We start from the raw sequence: 17,654 nt of genomic DNA, 5'->3' as shown, positions 1-17,654 counted from the left end.
AAGAATAGAAAAATTTAAAAATATGTTATGCAATTATACTAGTGAAAAATTTAGTCAAGGCATCTCAGAAGACAAGAATAAATATATAAATTGATCAATTAAAAAAAAAGCCACTGAAATCTGGACTTATATTGGTTACTCATTTTCACTGAAGTAAAAAATCAGCAAAAGCACAAAGTGAAAGTAAATGGCTTCCTATTTTCTAGCACATTGAATTATAGATGCTCTTTAGGTTCTAAGGTGAAATTGTGTCGTGGTTAGGGGGGAGGTGAATTCTTCCAGGGGGATGTGGGCAGTCCAATCAGTGATCAGCTTTTCTGCTGGCACCTGGGTTGGTCACTCAGAGGTTTGGACACGCCTCTGAGGACACAAAGAGTTAAAAGCAGGAGTCTGAGGGGCTCGGCCTCTTTTCGGATCCGGGTTTTCAGCAGAGAGACGTCTCCAGTCTCCTTCCCCCGCCTGGCCACGAGGCTGGGTGGGGGAGGGGAAACACGTGGTCGGCTCAGGTAAGCCGGAGCCCCCCCGAAAAAAAAAGAGAAGAGAAGGGACAGGACTGGAACTGAGCTGCCCCGTCCAGGATGGAGGGGTGGAAAACTGTGGAAGTGCCTTCTGTGTGTGCTCACCCCCCTCCTCCCCCCAAACTCCGGGAGAAGGTGCTCAGCCACGTGGGGGGTTTGCGGAGCCTGGGAGTGCCTGAGCCTGCACCCTGCTGAGAAGAAACTGTTAACCCTTGCTTGGCAGAAAGAAACTTTTCTTAGACATTGATTCTCATGACTGGTGGTTTCGGAGAGAGGGAAGCGGCCTGGGACCGAGATGATAAAGCATGATTGGAAGGAACTCGATGGAAGAATGAGAGGAGTAGCCTTGGAGCTGGACTTTTCTTGCATAATGTCAGCCATGGACTGAACTTGAGTCTCTTTTGAACATAAACTGCATTTTTGGGTGGATGCAGCTGCCCCTTGCTTTTGCTACAGTGACTGGCACTTGAAGAGTGGAGCGAGCAGAGAAGAGAGGGGGAGGGTGAGGTGGTGCCCTCTGCCCTCAGGGCAGACCTGCTCCTGGAACCCCGGCCCCTGGGTGAAAAGGGGAGAGCTCGGCATGCAGCATCCTGAAAAAGCCCTGTATGTAGTTTTGGCCTATGAGACAGCGGTGAGAGCGCTGGACATAGGAAAAAGAGAGAGTCACCCTGGCAGACTTCTCCGGGCGGTGCTATAGGTGACATGGAAACACATAAGGGGTGGACCCGTGTTTTCTGAGGAACAGTCTGTGGTGCGAGAGAGACTCCTCTCTCCCTTGCTGAATTGAAGATTAGTTTGTTTTTGAGTGGTGATTGTTTAATCTAAAACCCAGGGGTTGGTCTGTGAAGAGTGATAGGTGGGGAGGTAAAGACTGGGAGAAGAAATGTTCTAAGAAGTTTTTATTTCTGTCTCTGTGTGTGTTTAAGAGTATTTCTGTCCCTGTTCTTATGTAATTAATAAAGTTTTGGTGGGGTTTTTTTTTGTTTTCAAGATTTAAGCCTGCTCTGCTCTGTTCCTGATCACATCCCACAGGAGTTGTTAGAGAAAAAAACATATATTCATGGGTGCACTAACATCTGGCCAGTGCTAACCCATGACAAATTGCTTCTCTGTATTTCCATAATCTGATTCTATCCTGATCATCTATTTGATCTTTACTAGTTCATGCAAAACAAGCAGAAAAAAAATACACTTCCCAACACACAGTATTAAAAACTACTAGTTCTGATTCCATATCCAGAGGTTTCCTAGAAACCCTCCATCTTTGATGCATATGTAGTGTGGTCAAGTCAATGCTGCTATTAAAACCTAGAATTTTGCATTTCTCAAATGAAAACAAAAACGCAAAAAAAGCCCAAATATTGCATCTACAGGAGTTTTTTTGCATTAAATTTCTCAGGTTCCTTTTAGGGAAAAAAAGGGAAAAAGTCCTTAAGGCAATATAAGCACTTAATCCAACTCAAATACTAAAGAGGACATAACCTTTCAAATCATCTTAAATATTTACGATGCCATAAGCTCTTAAACTTCCTGGAATACTTAGCCTTCCTTAAAACCTCACAGTACTCAAAGTCCCTTGAGCAACGTAAGCACCTAAACTGCTTCAAATCCTTTCAAAGGACACAACCTTTAAACCAACGTTGTGTCTAATTTTTAGAAATATTTTTGTTTCTTCAGGCATAATTCTGCCTGGTTTTGTCCATAAATCATGTAACTATTCAAGAACTATTCACATGCTTCCATTGACACAATACTTCCATCAGATGGAAGGCCTATTCATGGAAGATAGAAAGCACCCTACCAACACTGGGAAAGTCAATGCAAGTAATGGAAAAGATTCCCTTGGTCCTAAACCTGGCCAGCTCCAACTTCACTGAAAGAGAAGTAATAGAAACACAAGACAGTCACCAAAGCCTTTGCAGTATCTTCTTCATATCTTTACACGATCCTGTCAGTGACTCAAACTAGGTTCATAATATTTCCCCATTAGCTATGATAGCAATCAAGAAATTACAAAATTGACATCTTCAACAACAGAAATAAATGCAATCTCTGTGTGGGAACCCAGCAGTAAGTACTAAGAATATAGCCAGAATGCAAGCCATATTTAAGAAGTATTCAGCTAACATGTTAAAACCACACACTACTTCAGGACTTCAGTTCTTCAGGATGATGCCACTTCTCCATTCATTTTCTAACCTGATTTATCCTTTTAACAACTGTTTGGTGAACTTAAGTCACTGTTTCTTTCCTCCACAAGCCCTTTATATAGGTCTGGAGTGGGCAGAAAAACATTTCAGAGTAAAGCGACCTCACATACACAAGTGTGAGAGGCAAAAATCCTTCTCTTTCCAGAATCTTCCAGTTCAGGCTTTCAGTGTTTCCTGTAGCCTAGGGAAGGAATCATCTGTGTTCCACTTCAAGGATTTTACTTTTGATTACATGAATGAAAAGATCATCAAGTGAAACTTAGTGCCACAACTGCTTTAAAATAATTGAGAAAAAATATAAATACTTAATTCTTTAAATTTTGAATTTCACATAACAAGGACTAAATAGTAGACCAGTCAGGTTGTTTGTCCATGGGAAGTAAAGATATCCATCTTCAGACCACACTTGAAAACACATTTGTCAGAATTCTGCATGGCAAGCAAGGTTACCAAATATATGCATCTGCAATTCTTTTAAAATTATTTTTATATTAATCATAAGCTATGTCAATAAAAGTGCTGTATCCATCACTGAGTAAAATATTTGAAATATGCAGCTCAACATTAACAAATTTACTGTTATGCTCTTGAAAATCTGATTGGGACTGCCCCTACAGCTCTGCAGTGCAATGACTTCAGAATTTTGAGTCCATGTTCATGCTGAGCCTAGTGAGCAACTGCAATGCTGTGCAAAACACTATAAAGTCCACTTCACCAATTTTTTTATTTACTTTGTACCTTTATTATCCTACCAATGAAATCAGCTGGTGATAAATACTGATTATCTCATCCTATAGTGGCTGGTCTAACACTACTGAGTGTTAATGGGTATTTCATAACTAATGCCTTCCTGTCATTCAGTTAATCTCAAACTGATTTCCCTAAACTGTTACCAACTCCTCTTTTTCTCCTTTTCCTTGGTATCTTTTTACATATATTTACAAACTGCCTATTTCTTTATGTCCCATGTTACTCAGTTCCATCCATGAGCATGAAAATGCAAAAAATTTTCAGTTGCTTGTGTAAGCACAATCATTTAAAAAATAATGCTAAAATGAGTGGAAGTTTAATTTTTTTAAACAGCAGGCTACAATAGGAACAAATGCTGACTCTTTTGTGTGTACACAGGCACATGTATGTGTGTATATATATACACACACCCACACACAACTTATTACAATACAGAAAATTATAGATTATAATGAAATTATTATCAAGTTTGGCTTTCACTATTAACTTCCATTTTTTCCTAACTACTTATGAACAAGGTATAACTTCACCATTGACTTTTTTTCTCATATAACCGTAGAAACAGGAGTTGAAAATTACATTCCTCCATTGGTCATCTAGTTCTCCTCTTCAAGATATCTCTTTAAAGCCTCTCTTAGAAATTCGAATAAAGAAGTTGAGATCAAAAATTCATAACAACACCCTTTATATGACAGTTTCAATGGAAACAGACTAAGTAAAAAAAGGTTTTCCTTCAGCACAGTTTTAAACATACGAAATGAAAACTATCCCACTGGTCAAACAAGTACATGTGATTATGAGGAAACGTTTTAATTACAGAAAAGACTTCTATGATTACAGACTCTAATCTACTATCTGAGCAAAAAGTAGAAATACTGCACTACCCAGAGACATGAAAGGGTGGAGGTTTTTTACAGACTTATTTAGGATAAGGATCCCCATTGTATTTTATAACTAAGAAAACATCAGCGTTAAGAAATCCTAGACCCCCACAAAAATGGCCTCTCACAATAAAACAGCTGGAGCTGAACACGTTACACACATGTGGCATGTGCTTCAAGATACTTTGCACTACTGCACAGGTTTGGACCATTCTTCAAACACTTGCCCTCGTTTAGCTTCATCATCAGGAAGGCTCAATGGGAGGCTAGTCTATCCTGAGACTTGTCAAGTGCAGTCCTGATTTGAACTGAAATACTGAGACATGCTGCAGAAGTCAATTGATACTCAGATGGTAATCATTCTTGTTCTAGGAATAAGACCACAGTATTTTTGTTTTCCATGGCTAATGTCTTTTACTGTGGTAGATTTATCTCTTCTCTCTTTAGACAAATGAGTATTTTTAGCCACATGCAGAAACCTAGCTTCATAAGCCAACTCCAGAACAGGAGCAACTCATTTGCAGACAATGAAGAGGTTTGTAATTTAGCTGTAGGGCTTCAAAATGAATTTCTCCAAAGACACAGGAGGTCTCAACTTCAAAATACCCAAAGGCTTCTATTTCATCATGAATTGTAGAGGACTTTACAGTAATATATGCATGTTAGGGGATTTAGAATGATAAACTTCAACATGCATGCATCAAATTATCGCAAGATCTATTAAAATTTATCTAGAAAAATTTGATCAGTCACTGATTTTTGCAGGTGAAAACTCAGAAGTACATCCTTTACTAACATATGGCTGGGGATTGCTCATGTGAGTGCACAGTTTCAGATAGTCCATCTGGAGCTCGTCTCCCTCATGTTTAACATTTTCATCAGAAACAAGAACTGAGAGATAATGACCTCTTGGGGGAAGGCTGATGACCTTGATTCTGCTCTCAATAACTGTCTCAGAAATCATTTATCATATCTTGCAAAAATACAGGTATAAAATGCACCCTGAGAATCAAAATACCATTTAACTGCTCCACTGAAGAACTCTTTCTCCTAAAAGACCTGATGACAGACCATTTTTTCCCCTGGGCTAAGATACCAGCTAAAACTGTGATTCTTTCTCTGTCACAGTAAAATTAGGGGAAGGAGGTGGAGAGAAAGGGGATCACATTTTAGTTTTATTCCACTGATGCTGCCGCCTGTCAGTAAAAGATGAAGGGCTGAAATCCCATCAGTCTGGATTTGCAGATCTGAGGATGAAGAATTAGTATTTTTCTGTTTTTGCAGAAAACTCCTTGATGTATGGCTCCATTATTGAATGTTAACAGCTTTGGTTTAAATTACAAATGAGGTTCTATTAGCATAACCCATACTTGGTTTCTATTTAAAAATATGATTTCCACCCAAATTGTGTCAGTTGAGAACCTACATGTTTTCATTTGTGTCTACAGATAGAGCAGAGACGCAATTTTGTATTTCACTAACTCAAAACATGAGGTTCAGACTGGCAAAATAGTAAAGAACATTTTTAAGATGCTATTGTTATCTCCTTCAACAGGAGGGACAAGAGGTGAATGAATGGTCCTAAAGAATGATGTGTCAAAGGCAGCCATAAACAGGCAGCAGCACTTAAGGGGCAAAAATCCACAATTGTTGCAGCAGCCCTCTTGTTAGGGGGTAGAAATGAGCTGAGACACAGACTTCTGTTGCACACAGCATGAAAAGGGTCCTGGTTTATTCCTCTTTACAGCTCAGCCATTCTGACTCCAACCATTCACTGACTCTGGCCGCAGCAGCTCCTGCTGTAGGTTTCCCTTGCAGCCTCTGACTGCTGGTTATTTCCTGCTAAACTCTGACTGCAGGTATCAGTTTGCAGACTGAATGCAGGCTTTCACCCAGCTAGACTGTGACTGCAGGTTTCAGCAACAAGCTCTGACTGCAGACCCAGACTGACCTCACAGCAGTGATTCTCCCTCCTCAGGATCCTTCTTCTTCATGATCCTGCCATTACCTCCTCCTCAAGATTCCTCCTCCTTCATGATCCTCACTGGCTAACCTACTCCCTTTTATCACACTGGTCTTTATTGGCTATAGCTGTGATCATCAGGGGCGAGGCTGTATTGGGTAATTTACACAGATGTTACTTACCAGGGACAAGGTCACCTGTATTCCCTTCTACACAAAGTATCATTTACAATTGTCTTTCCAAAACAATCTTCTAAATATGATTATTTTTAAAACCCTAAATTGCATCGTGGAATTATAACTGCTTAATTAGCTTTGGTTTCTATCATGTATGTTTTCATCGAAACATACTACACAGCAGATGGTTTCTGCTCTTATACTTTTCAACTACAGTGTTTGTGTCTTGCCTTTAAAAAGTTGTTTTTGTCTAATGTATCTCCTACCAATGGTTTCAACACATAAAAATATGCTGCTTTTCTGACATATACATGCATCAGCATATCAGAACTCATGAAATTGTTATGCTAAATGGCCATGTTCCAACTGCACTGTTTGCACAGTGTCATCTCTGTAATATAACATAGCACTTCAAGCTGTACAACAGCAGAGATCCAACAGCCTGAGCCAACTATCACTGCAAACAGGCAGGCTGGCTGGGATGATTTTTGTGCTGGAATGCTTATGCTGGAGTTACTGTTTGCCCAGTTTGTCCAGAAACTCTGTTTCTCTATGCCTTATGATGTCCATGTGGAAAATACTGATTCTTCCTGAATTACCTGTGTGCAACAAAGGTGCAGTAACCAACTTCACATAAAAATGAGATGGTATTTCTGCATTCAACCCACCCAAGTCTTAGCACTGCTTCACAGGGGGTTAAGGTGATACTTAATTCATTGATGTTTTCTGTAAAGTTCTTTGAAATCCTCAGATGAAAAGCAGTGTATTATTAATATTATTACATGTTATGACATGCCCCAAAGGATCTCACCATGCTTTGTTAGCTGTATACAAGGATCCCTTCATTACCATCCAAATGCTTCTACCTCTGAAGCGTAACAATGCAGCTGTTTGCCAACAGACAGTAATTCTTTATAAACATTGACTGATCTTTTATGAAGAATATTCTCTTCCATTAAAAATGTATGTTTCACACCATTTCCAGTTCCTGAACAGCTCAATGCCAGAGAACTGTAACTGCATGCAGGACACCAGACTCTATAAAAGCATCATTTTAGCAAAAGGCATCTGCTTAGCCGGCATCCTTATTTAGCCTATCACCCAGCTTTCACTCAGACCACAGGAAGGATCTCTCAGATCGAAGTAATGCGACTCCAGCTCTCAAAAAGTAGAAAATGAATTAAATTGACAGTCAGAATGGCATAAGGTCCAAGCAATTAATGCTCTCAACCAATTCAGGAATCTAACCCAAAATCCTCTAGAGAAAAAAGACCTTATATAGGCCTAGAAATGAAGATAAAACTGGCAAAAACTTTCCTTTTCTGTCGTTTGTCTGCAACCTGAGACAAGATGCATAACACACACTTAGTTTTAGAACAACTATCAACACATATCAACACATATTTATATTTTCTAAAAATGCCTGCAACAGTCAAAACATCTTTCCCTTTTCCCTACTTGAAACTTCATGTTCCTTTTAAATTTTTCTAGTCAGAATAACAGTGTGATGGGAACATGATTCACTTTCTACATGGAACGGGATTGAGCCCATGTGAAATTTTCTATTATTAAAAAGCCCCTGCTGACTTAGATGCCTATGCTGTGGAAAATACTTGTTCTGTTAACTTTGATGCAGTCATTAATGTGTTTCTTGAACAGGTACTCCTCAGGTTTCTGTACTCAGATTCATTCACTGAACCCAGATATTCTCAGCCTGTTGGATCTCCTCAGTTTAACCCTCACACAGGGTCAGGACAAAGTGTCATAAAATTTATAGTTCAATAAAAATAGACACAGTTCTTCAATACTCAAGCATCTGCTGTTTAGTGGCACCTTGGCTGAACTGCCCTTTTCATTTTCTCAGAACTAGGGTCTTCTGGTTTTTTGTGATAAAGCATAAAATTCCATTCAAAACTAAATGTTCTTCAAGTTGCAGAAGGATGGGAATAATACAAACCCAATCCAAATAAAGTAAGACAATCTTATAGGCTTGAGGAAAAAAAAAAAAAAAAAAGCCTATAAAACTTGTTTCAACTGCAAAAAGAGACAGCTTGCCAGCACTGGTGAGGCTTTGGGTATTTACCAGTGAGATTCTTGGCCAGCAAGCACTGATGTAAGAGTGTTTCTAAGGGAAATATTTCGTTCTTCTTTAGAACACATAACATAGTGATACTGCGATACAAACATCAGTGAATGTTATTTTGTGCAAATATTAGAAGCAGACAGAGAAAGAGAAAATAACTACAAATTACTAACATCAGGTTGTCTCCATTCTCTAAGCACTTTCTTTGGGCCAATTTGCAAGCACTCTTTTAAAAAAATGTATTGCTTCCTCGGTCAAATGTAAATCCCAGGAATCAGTATTTGCTGTAGTTTTACACTACAATACATACATGCAATATTGAACTAAATGTACCAATTTAAATAACACTGAAATGATGGGAAAAAAATGAAAGGTACACCTCAAATACAAAATGTAATATTCAAAGCAAAATTATAACTGAAAAATTGTATACATCCCACACGGATAATAAGGGTTAATCAGTCAAGCATGAGTAGAAGTACAGAAACAGGGCTTACCACGAGCAGTCCTGTGCATTTCTGAACAACAGGACAAGTATAACTGGGCCCGTCTTGGAAGCATATTCAACTCTTGCCCACAGTCTCATCACAGTGATATTAAAAACAAGTATGAATTAAGTCTAGGTAAGTCTAGCCCTTCCAGGTAACAATTCAAATACATGGCAATTAGACATAAAAAAGACATCTGATAATAAATTACACCACAATTTCTATGTCATATGCCTACATTTTAGCTAAAAAGCAAATAGAGCCAGCATACATTACTTCTAATGCCTTTTAGACACATTCAACTATTCCATGGCAAGAAAGTGCTCCCCACATACAGCCCTTACCCATGAAAAGTGGGAGTGAAGAAGGTGTCATGTTATTATCCTGGGTTAGCCAATGTAGTTGCCATTACTCAAGTATAGACAATGGTTTAAGTTACTAAGGAAATCTAAAATACTTCAATACAAATAGAAAAGAGCATTTCATCACAATCTCATTTAATAGAACACATTATCAATATTAGTTGATAGTAGAGCAAATTGTTTTAAATTGGAAAGCCATCTAAATTCTTGCTCTTAAATTAACTAAAAGTGTATTTTTGTCTGTTATATTAGCACCAGATTTTTTCAATCTTCTGTTGCAAGCTAAAGGCAACAATGCCAGAATCTCATGATACATCCTTTTTACTACCTTACTAGAAATTAAGTACTGACATAGAGCTAAAATATTTGCATTTCTTAACCTAGACACCAAATATAAGAAAACACTCAAAATCTACTGATACATCATAGTTAATATTAAAATGGCATTTGAAATGCATTGTTTTAATGGTTACATATGATATCTAAGAGATATGGAAAATTTCCTTTTAATAAACTTGTACATATCACCATAATCATAAAGAAATAATTTTTAAAATAATTTTGTTTACTGATGTGAAAGCAGGATGTTTTGTGAATTTCAGTAAAAACATTTCTGCCTTTTTTAGTCTCAAATTATGTCACATGAGATGAAATTTATCTGTCTTAATGTTTAATAGAAAAGTTAAAACTCTAAATTTGTGCCAGTCACCTTAAGTTGCTTTTATTGTGAGTGACAAGAAACAGGCATCTCTAAAGAAGGAATTGTCTCATCTAAAGACAGAAATAAAAAGAGGCTGTGGGAATCCTCCCCTGGAAGTCTCCATCTCTCTGTACTGACTGAAGAAGCCTATGGTGACCAGCTCAGATTTACACCACCTATATTTTTAGATGCCTAACATCATGGGAAATTAATCCCATTCTTGACACCCTTCTCAAATAGCATTTGGGAAAAGCAAGCAAAAAACGGAGAAAACCAGGATTACCAACAAGTGTAAGAATCAAAATACACTGAATCAGAAAAATTAAAAAAAGAAGACCCTTTTGTGAAAATAGCAGGGGATCTGTAAAGTTGAAATGTCATACAGCGTTTGATCTCCAAGCCAGGACAGACTCAGTCATTTCTAGAAGATTATGAATATACAGGGAATACTTTCAGAATATGCTGACAAAGTAATATGCCTCTTCCGTATATGAGTAAGCAGCATTTTTCAAAAGCTTATAATTCAGTGCAATAAGGACAGACATTCAGAGGCATGGCAAAAGACCCATCTTATAACCCATTAAAGCTTCCCTTTCAAATTCCAAGTCCATGCTCAAAAGCAAAGAAGAGGTCACAGACCTTGCTTTAGACTGGGTTTTTTTCCATTTTCAGGAATGATATACCCATCTCACAGAAACTTTTGCAAAGACACTCAGGCTATAGCAAAACTGTGGGCAGAAAACGTCTGACAAATTAATCAAAGTTAAAATTAATGAAAGCTGACATTTGAAGAGATAGTCCTTGGCTCCTAAGCATTTTAAAACACAAGGAAGCCCCTCAATCACACATTCCCAGAAGTTAGAAGGCTATGTTGTGAAGTCTCACTGTAATTTGCCCAGTTTTTCCATGTTTACACTAGCATCCTCCTTAACATGGACTGTCCCAGAATGGCAATTTGCAAGTAACTGAAAACAGAGCTTATAATGAAATTCTTGGGCCGATTTATAGGTCTCATTGATCTCTAAACAAACTTCAGGAAAACAGCTATTTCTATTGTGGATTAACGGAGCTCACCTGCAAGGGTTTGTTCCTAGATATACCTTCGGTTTTGTTCCCGAAGCACAAAATGATATTAAAAATGTAACTTTCTTGCCATGGATCAAGTGAAAAAGACACTATTTTTAAACATCTAAAATCCCCATCATGTGACTGTTCACATCTCGTGAAACCTGGCGCTAATTCAAAGCTAAAAGATAATTTCACAGACTTAATGTGATTTTCATAGTTACAATCACAAGTCTTTAAATATAATTTAACACATTTTAGAAAGCTTGCAAATTCTGCCATGTCTCATTTTTGCCAAAACTTAAGTAAAATGCTAACCTGAATAACTAAATACTTCAAAATAGATTTTTTTTAAAAAAAATTATCGTCATAAAAATAAAACAGCAGAATATTTCTGATTTTGCTTACCTGTAAATACCCCCAAAATCATAGAATAGCTGAGATTAGAAGTGACCTCAGAAGCCCACTGAATCTCAACCCCTGATCAAGCAGGGTCAGATGCAGCAGGCTGCTTGCTCTTTTGGGTTTTGAGTATCTCCATGGATGGGGATTCTACAGCCTCTTTGGTAAGGCTCTCCAGTGTTTGACCATCCTCAAGACAAGGAAATTTTTTATACTATATTGCAATGGAAACATAATTTAATAATCTGCATGCAGCTTGTACCCACTGCCTGTCATCCTGTCACCAGGTGTCAATGAAAGAAGTCTAGCTCTGTCTTTTTTACACCCCCCCTATCCATTATTTACTGCAAGAATGAAATGTTACTTAGTATTTCACTGTTCAGGAGACAAGGATCTTGTGCCTAAATTAGTCCAACCACTAACCATTCGATATCGCCCAACCCACACGTCATGTTTGGTGCTGTTCAAAATCAGGCTAGCATCTTCAGAATTTAGAAATTATATATGTGTATCTGAATTATACAGTATCATGCCTGCACTATAAATCACAACATGACACCTGCTTACTTGCTAGCCACTTATGACAATTTCCTGGTTTTGGAGACCTGAATTTTAATTTACAAGGGACACAAAAGATGACACTATCACAGTATGAAGTGCACAACAAAACAGTAGTTCCCCATTAGATCATAAGTAAGGGTGCCTCACATATTTTAACTCTTATAAATGGCAAAGCACTAAAAATATCTATAAGGTCTGAGACTATTGCTCACCAAGGAATTTAAGCAGCAGAAACTAGCACAGCTGCCATCATGTGCTCCCGCACACTTCTGGCTGTTAATTCCCTCTGGCATCACCCTCTGTACCAGTGACAGCCCTTGGAGGGCCATATGGGAGGAGGCTGGGATAAACCCAAATGAAAACAAAACCAAACAAATAACTGGCTATTTTCAGTCTGATCCATTCTCCAAATTTACGAACAGCTACACGTACTGAGTGAGACAATGACAATATGGGGAGGAGGAGCTGGCACTGCATCATACACAGCTGTGCCACGTTAAAGTATTCATTGAACATTTAGGCTAAAGCTAAGCAGTCAACAAAAGCTACTGAGAAGGTAACACTGCACTCCTTAGGCATTGCTTTCTGAATGAGATGGATTTGCCTCTGGAGATGGCTGTTCCTTTCCTGAGAGTAAGCAGAATCTAGAATGACTGAGATACAACTCCTTAGTTTCTGTGTATCTAAACTAATGAATCCCTAGAGGAGTAGAAAATGGTTGTCCTGGGTTGAAAAATGTAACCAAAAATGTGTATTCAATTTTCATCTGTTGAAGCCACTTGGGAGATGTTCTTTATCTCTTGTAACTCTAGGGGGGGGAAAGAGGGCGGATGCCTTCTGTTAATGGGACACCTGATAACACCAGATAAGGCAGTGCCTCCTTATCTCTTCCTCCACCCATCCTCCTCCGAGGGACATCACCTGTGAATGGGCCATTTAAGGCCTCTCACATGACTGATAACATCACCTCATTCCATTGGGAGATGCTCCACCCAGTGGGAGGAGCTCCACCCAGTGGGAGGAGCCAAAGCTTTTCCACCAGGATAAAACCTGCAATCCCAAACACCCAGGGAGTCTGTTTCCACTGGATTGTCAGGGGATGACTGGACCCTTTCTTGAGGATCATCTCTACTTCAACAGAGCCACAACAGAGTCACTCTGGGAGGACTTCCTTCAGACTATTTCCAACACCCTGACCAACAGGGTGTCAGGTTTGCATTCTGACTCTGTTAGTGGTCCTTTGTACTGTTGCATTTATCTTATTTTATTTTTACCTTTCTTGTTGTTTGTTCTCTATTAAATTGTATTTCTGACTTGGAGTCTCACTGGTTTTGCTTTCAAACCAGTACAATGGTAGAAAAACAGGCTTTTGACTCTTACAGCACTTCATTCCCATTAAGAATTGCCATTTGGAAAAAAAATAATTGTAGCATAGCTCACCATCACACTAACATCAAAAGGGTTTATATTTTCTGCGTGGTCCACAATTTTTTTTCTTAAACCATATTTTACATCTCTAAGCAATACGTTTTGGTGATGGGGTACTGTATTCCTCCCACAGGGCATATAAATCCACAGCAGAAACATAGCCACAGGTCAGTTATAAATCACTTACATTTCTTCAGAGTCACTTTGTCACTTTGCTGTGCTTTGGGAAGGTCTTTTCGTTTTTGCTCAAACTGGTCCTCCCTCCAAAAGTGTCTGTCACGTCTGTGGCAGATAAGGACAAAAGGTCCTTAACATTCACTTGAAGTTATCTAAGGGTAAAAAGGGAGAGGTACACAGTAAATGCAAGCATCCATATTGTGTTTTATTGCAAAGTATTACAACAATCTCTTTAAAACATACGTCAGGGTCATCCTTAGGCATATGCACCATACATCTAGGAAAAACTCCCAGACATTTCACATCTTTTTTTCTTTGTATGAGACATGAGAAGTAGTCACTACTCCTAGAGCAGTCACCTGATTCACTTCTGAGATTCATAATAACAAGACTGTATCTCTTTGAAAAAGCAAGAGTACAAGCTGCTTGAAAGCAAGTGTAAAAGATGATCTCACATTATTAATTATTTATTTTGTACCACAAAGATACTCAATACTTTTGGCTGGCATCAAGCAGTATATCACAATTTGTTGAGCACAGGTTCACTATAACCCATCCTGCCTAGCCAGTATTGATAAACATTCTAATCTGAATCTTCTGTTAAACAGAACAGCTCTCTATTGCACTATATCTTACTGCTCAGAAATTGAGACCTGGGGTTTATGACAGATAGGTCTCATTGAAATTTCTTCATAAAAACTTAAAACTCACCACTCCATCAGAGTCAAATCTGTAAATTAAATGTTAAAAAATATTTAGAAAGGAATAAAGGACAAAGTGTAACATGTCATTTGCCACTGTATTAATCCCTATCTTGAAAAGCGTGCTCCACTCTCTTGGCCAGCTCAGAACACAAAAAACCAGAACTAATTAGCAAAGGTTCAGAGAAGAACACATACATGATAAAAGGCTTAAAACACTTTCCATTTATAAAGAAGAAGTCAGTATGCCACCAATATCCAGACTGGAAAAAAGCTGACTTAAGGAAGGGCATGATAGAAAACAACAAAATTCTGAAGAAGATGGAAGGACTGCGCAGACACAGTATGTTCTCTATCCTTTAAAATCAAGAACTACCTAAAAAAAGCCAAATTCAAAAGAAAAATGAGGGTATCTTCTCCATGAATTGTGTCACAGAACTGTGAACTTCTTCTCAAGGATGCTGTTTATGCAAGGAGGTTTCAGAAGTCAAGAGGAAGATGGAGATATCCTTGGAAGACAGCCACCACTGGAGATAGATGACAGCCTAAGTGAACCACTGTCTGAGCCAGGATGACCAGTCCCATCTCCTTGAATATTCACATATAGTAGTGCTAATTCAACAAATTTTATATCCATTTTACACTGATTTATTCACCACTCACAGTAATGAGAATTACTGCATTAGGTACACAGGGAGTCTAGTCTCAGTTGCATTTGAAGGCTAGATCTTTCTAAACAAGTGAAATCCCATAGTTCTCTCTTCTTAACTATATGCTTTATAAATTTGATTGATTTTTCCAAAACACCATCACCACTGGAAAAAAAAAATTACATGAGGTAGCAAAGTCTTACTGTGAAGCAGCAGTAGCCTTTCTCTCCCCAGTCCACAGTCCCAAAGCAGCCAGGGCAGGGGGCTACAAAGCAAAGTTCTGCTTCTCAAGCTGTTTGCTGGTTTCATGGGTTTGAGTCTAACCTCATCCATATGTTCCCTCTCAGTTCAACTCTCATATAAATGCAGGTCAGCATCTCCATTTCCCAAGTTTCATCTCAAAGTAAACCTTCAAAATCATATACTCTGTATTCCAATATCTTCTCATTTGCTTTAATCTCTAGGATACAGCAGTGTTTCTGATTTATTTTGGGTAAGTGCAGATCAATTAAAATTCCTTCAGGGAAGCCTTCTGAAGCAGCAGAAAGTGAATGACTGTCATCAGGAACAAACACTTTTTGCTGTCATGGACTAGCATGTCACACTTTTGAGCAAAAACAATGTTAATTAATTCTACCCATATCTACCAGGTGTACCAAAGGAATATAACCAGTCCTTTCTGCTGTCTTACTAGATACAGATCTTTGTGTCTGTGAATCAAGTGTCCCTACATGTAGAGCTGTGCAGTGGCACATTATATGAAGAAGCAGCCTGTACTAGCACAAAAAAACACAGCAGGACAGAAATAACTTTCTTCAGACATCAGTATGCAACCAAAATCCCCTCTACAAGATGCAAATACCCTCAAATATCATCCAAAAACCAGACATTTTCCAGTATAGCTACATACATACCTATTTATTAATACTCTTTTTAGATTCTACAGTGAGGAATTTGTGTAACTGACACTTTTTTCGGTCAGCCTGAAATATTGGATCAAAGTATGTTCACTGTTCAATCTATTCCCCTCTCTGAAAAAGAAGAGCCTGCTACAATGTTTGCTGTTCTATTTGCTTCTGCAGCTTAAATGGCTACACTGAAGATGACAGGAAATTCACCATACAGCATGCTAATGATCAAAGCCTCATATGCCACTGGCCTACAGCAACATTTTAGGCTACCTCTCCCTTTGTCCAGATTTTCTGTTTGGAACGTTAAGGGCAGGAATATAACCAGACAGGTATTCAAGGTCTGTTTGATATCCTTCACATCACTTTGACACTAACTATAAATAAGAGCAAGCTGTACCAAACAAGAACCAAATGTTTTAGCATTGATATATAAGTAAAGATAAGCTTCTTGAAAAATAGTAAAATTTAAAGAAGTGGGTTCCAGGTATACTACAGAAGGTAGAATACTATTGCAGGATAAACCTATGGAAAATAATGTGATAGTAGCAATAACAATACAGAATTATCATTACCACTACTTAAACACTGAGAAATAACCAAATGAGAACAGGTGGCTACCCTGCTGGTTGTCAAATAAAAGCATTGATTTTTACTCCTTCCACATGTAGCATCAACAAGTTTACAAAATCTTCCCATGAATATCATCTTCACTCTCTCAAACAAGTGCACATAAAGAAGGAAAAGCTGACATGCAGTTGCATCACTTGCAAGCATTAGAAATCAACAGCAACCCCAAAAAATCATGTAAACTAAGAATGCTTTTTTTCAATCATTTTTATATAATTTCACTTGAAGGTTAAATAAGCATTCATGCCTGCTTTAAAAATTAATTCCATATATTCCTTAATTCAGTTATACCTGGAAATCCACTTATATCAAAGATACATGAAGAAGTTTTTACATGAAGAATCTCTTAGATTATGGGGTTTTTATTTCTGAAACAGCACAGTGATACAAGTAATCTGCAATTTTAAAGTCACAAATATATTTCAGAGTACATACATATTAATTTGGGATATTAAAAGCAACACTTTGGTGTGCAAGCTCACACCATTCCTATAAATTACCTAAGACAGAAGCTAAAAGCTATACATCATAACGTGATCTTATTAGCACAACAGTTACAGGACTTTTTTGGCAACTCAAATACACAGCTGCATTGCAAAGCCATCCCAAATAAGTGGTGATAAAAGACTTTATCTCTTGACTGTTGCATCTATTTAGAGCTTGCTAAAGAAAAATGCATTAGAGAAGAAAGTATTTGAGAACTATACAAGCAAGTTTCTTAATTCTTTTCAGATTAATATGATACGAAATTCCATCTTGGTAGATAAGCATCCTATTAATTTTACTTTCAATATCTATAGTCTATTTGGTGTAACTAAGTAAAAAACTAGAGTGGAATGTGGCCTGATATCATAGTATATAAAATCAAGGATTGGATTGGAGTTTTGATTTTGGTTCAAGATTGAACAATATTTACTCTCACTTCTAATTGCATAGACTGCCTAATGTAGTATTACAATTCTGTCTTTAGAACCATGTTTATCTAAAAGCCTTTACGCAGA

At 38.0% G+C, this 17,654-nt stretch overlaps 1 protein-coding gene across 6 annotated transcripts in view; it reads right to left on the bottom strand.

Annotated features, from left to right (window-relative positions):
* The window catches only part of FOXP2 (forkhead box P2), a 411,548-nt gene that overhangs the window by 332,597 nt on the left and 61,297 nt on the right, over positions 1-17,654 (bottom strand). For all 6 annotated transcript variants that reach the window (XM_063396701.1, XM_063396702.1, XM_063396700.1 and 3 more), the window contains exon 2: positions 13,775-13,916. The gene's annotated coding sequence lies outside the window, so the exon portion shown is untranslated. The remainder of the gene's footprint in view (positions 1-13,774; positions 13,917-17,654) is intronic.

The sequence above is a fragment of the Prinia subflava genome, chromosome 4 (genome assembly GCF_021018805.1).
Source record: "Prinia subflava isolate CZ2003 ecotype Zambia chromosome 4, Cam_Psub_1.2, whole genome shotgun sequence".
In the NCBI taxonomy this organism is placed as follows: domain Eukaryota; kingdom Metazoa; phylum Chordata; class Aves; order Passeriformes; family Cisticolidae; genus Prinia; species Prinia subflava.
The sequence above is the reverse complement of the archived record's forward strand: the minus strand, read 5'-3'. Positions and strand labels throughout refer to the sequence as shown.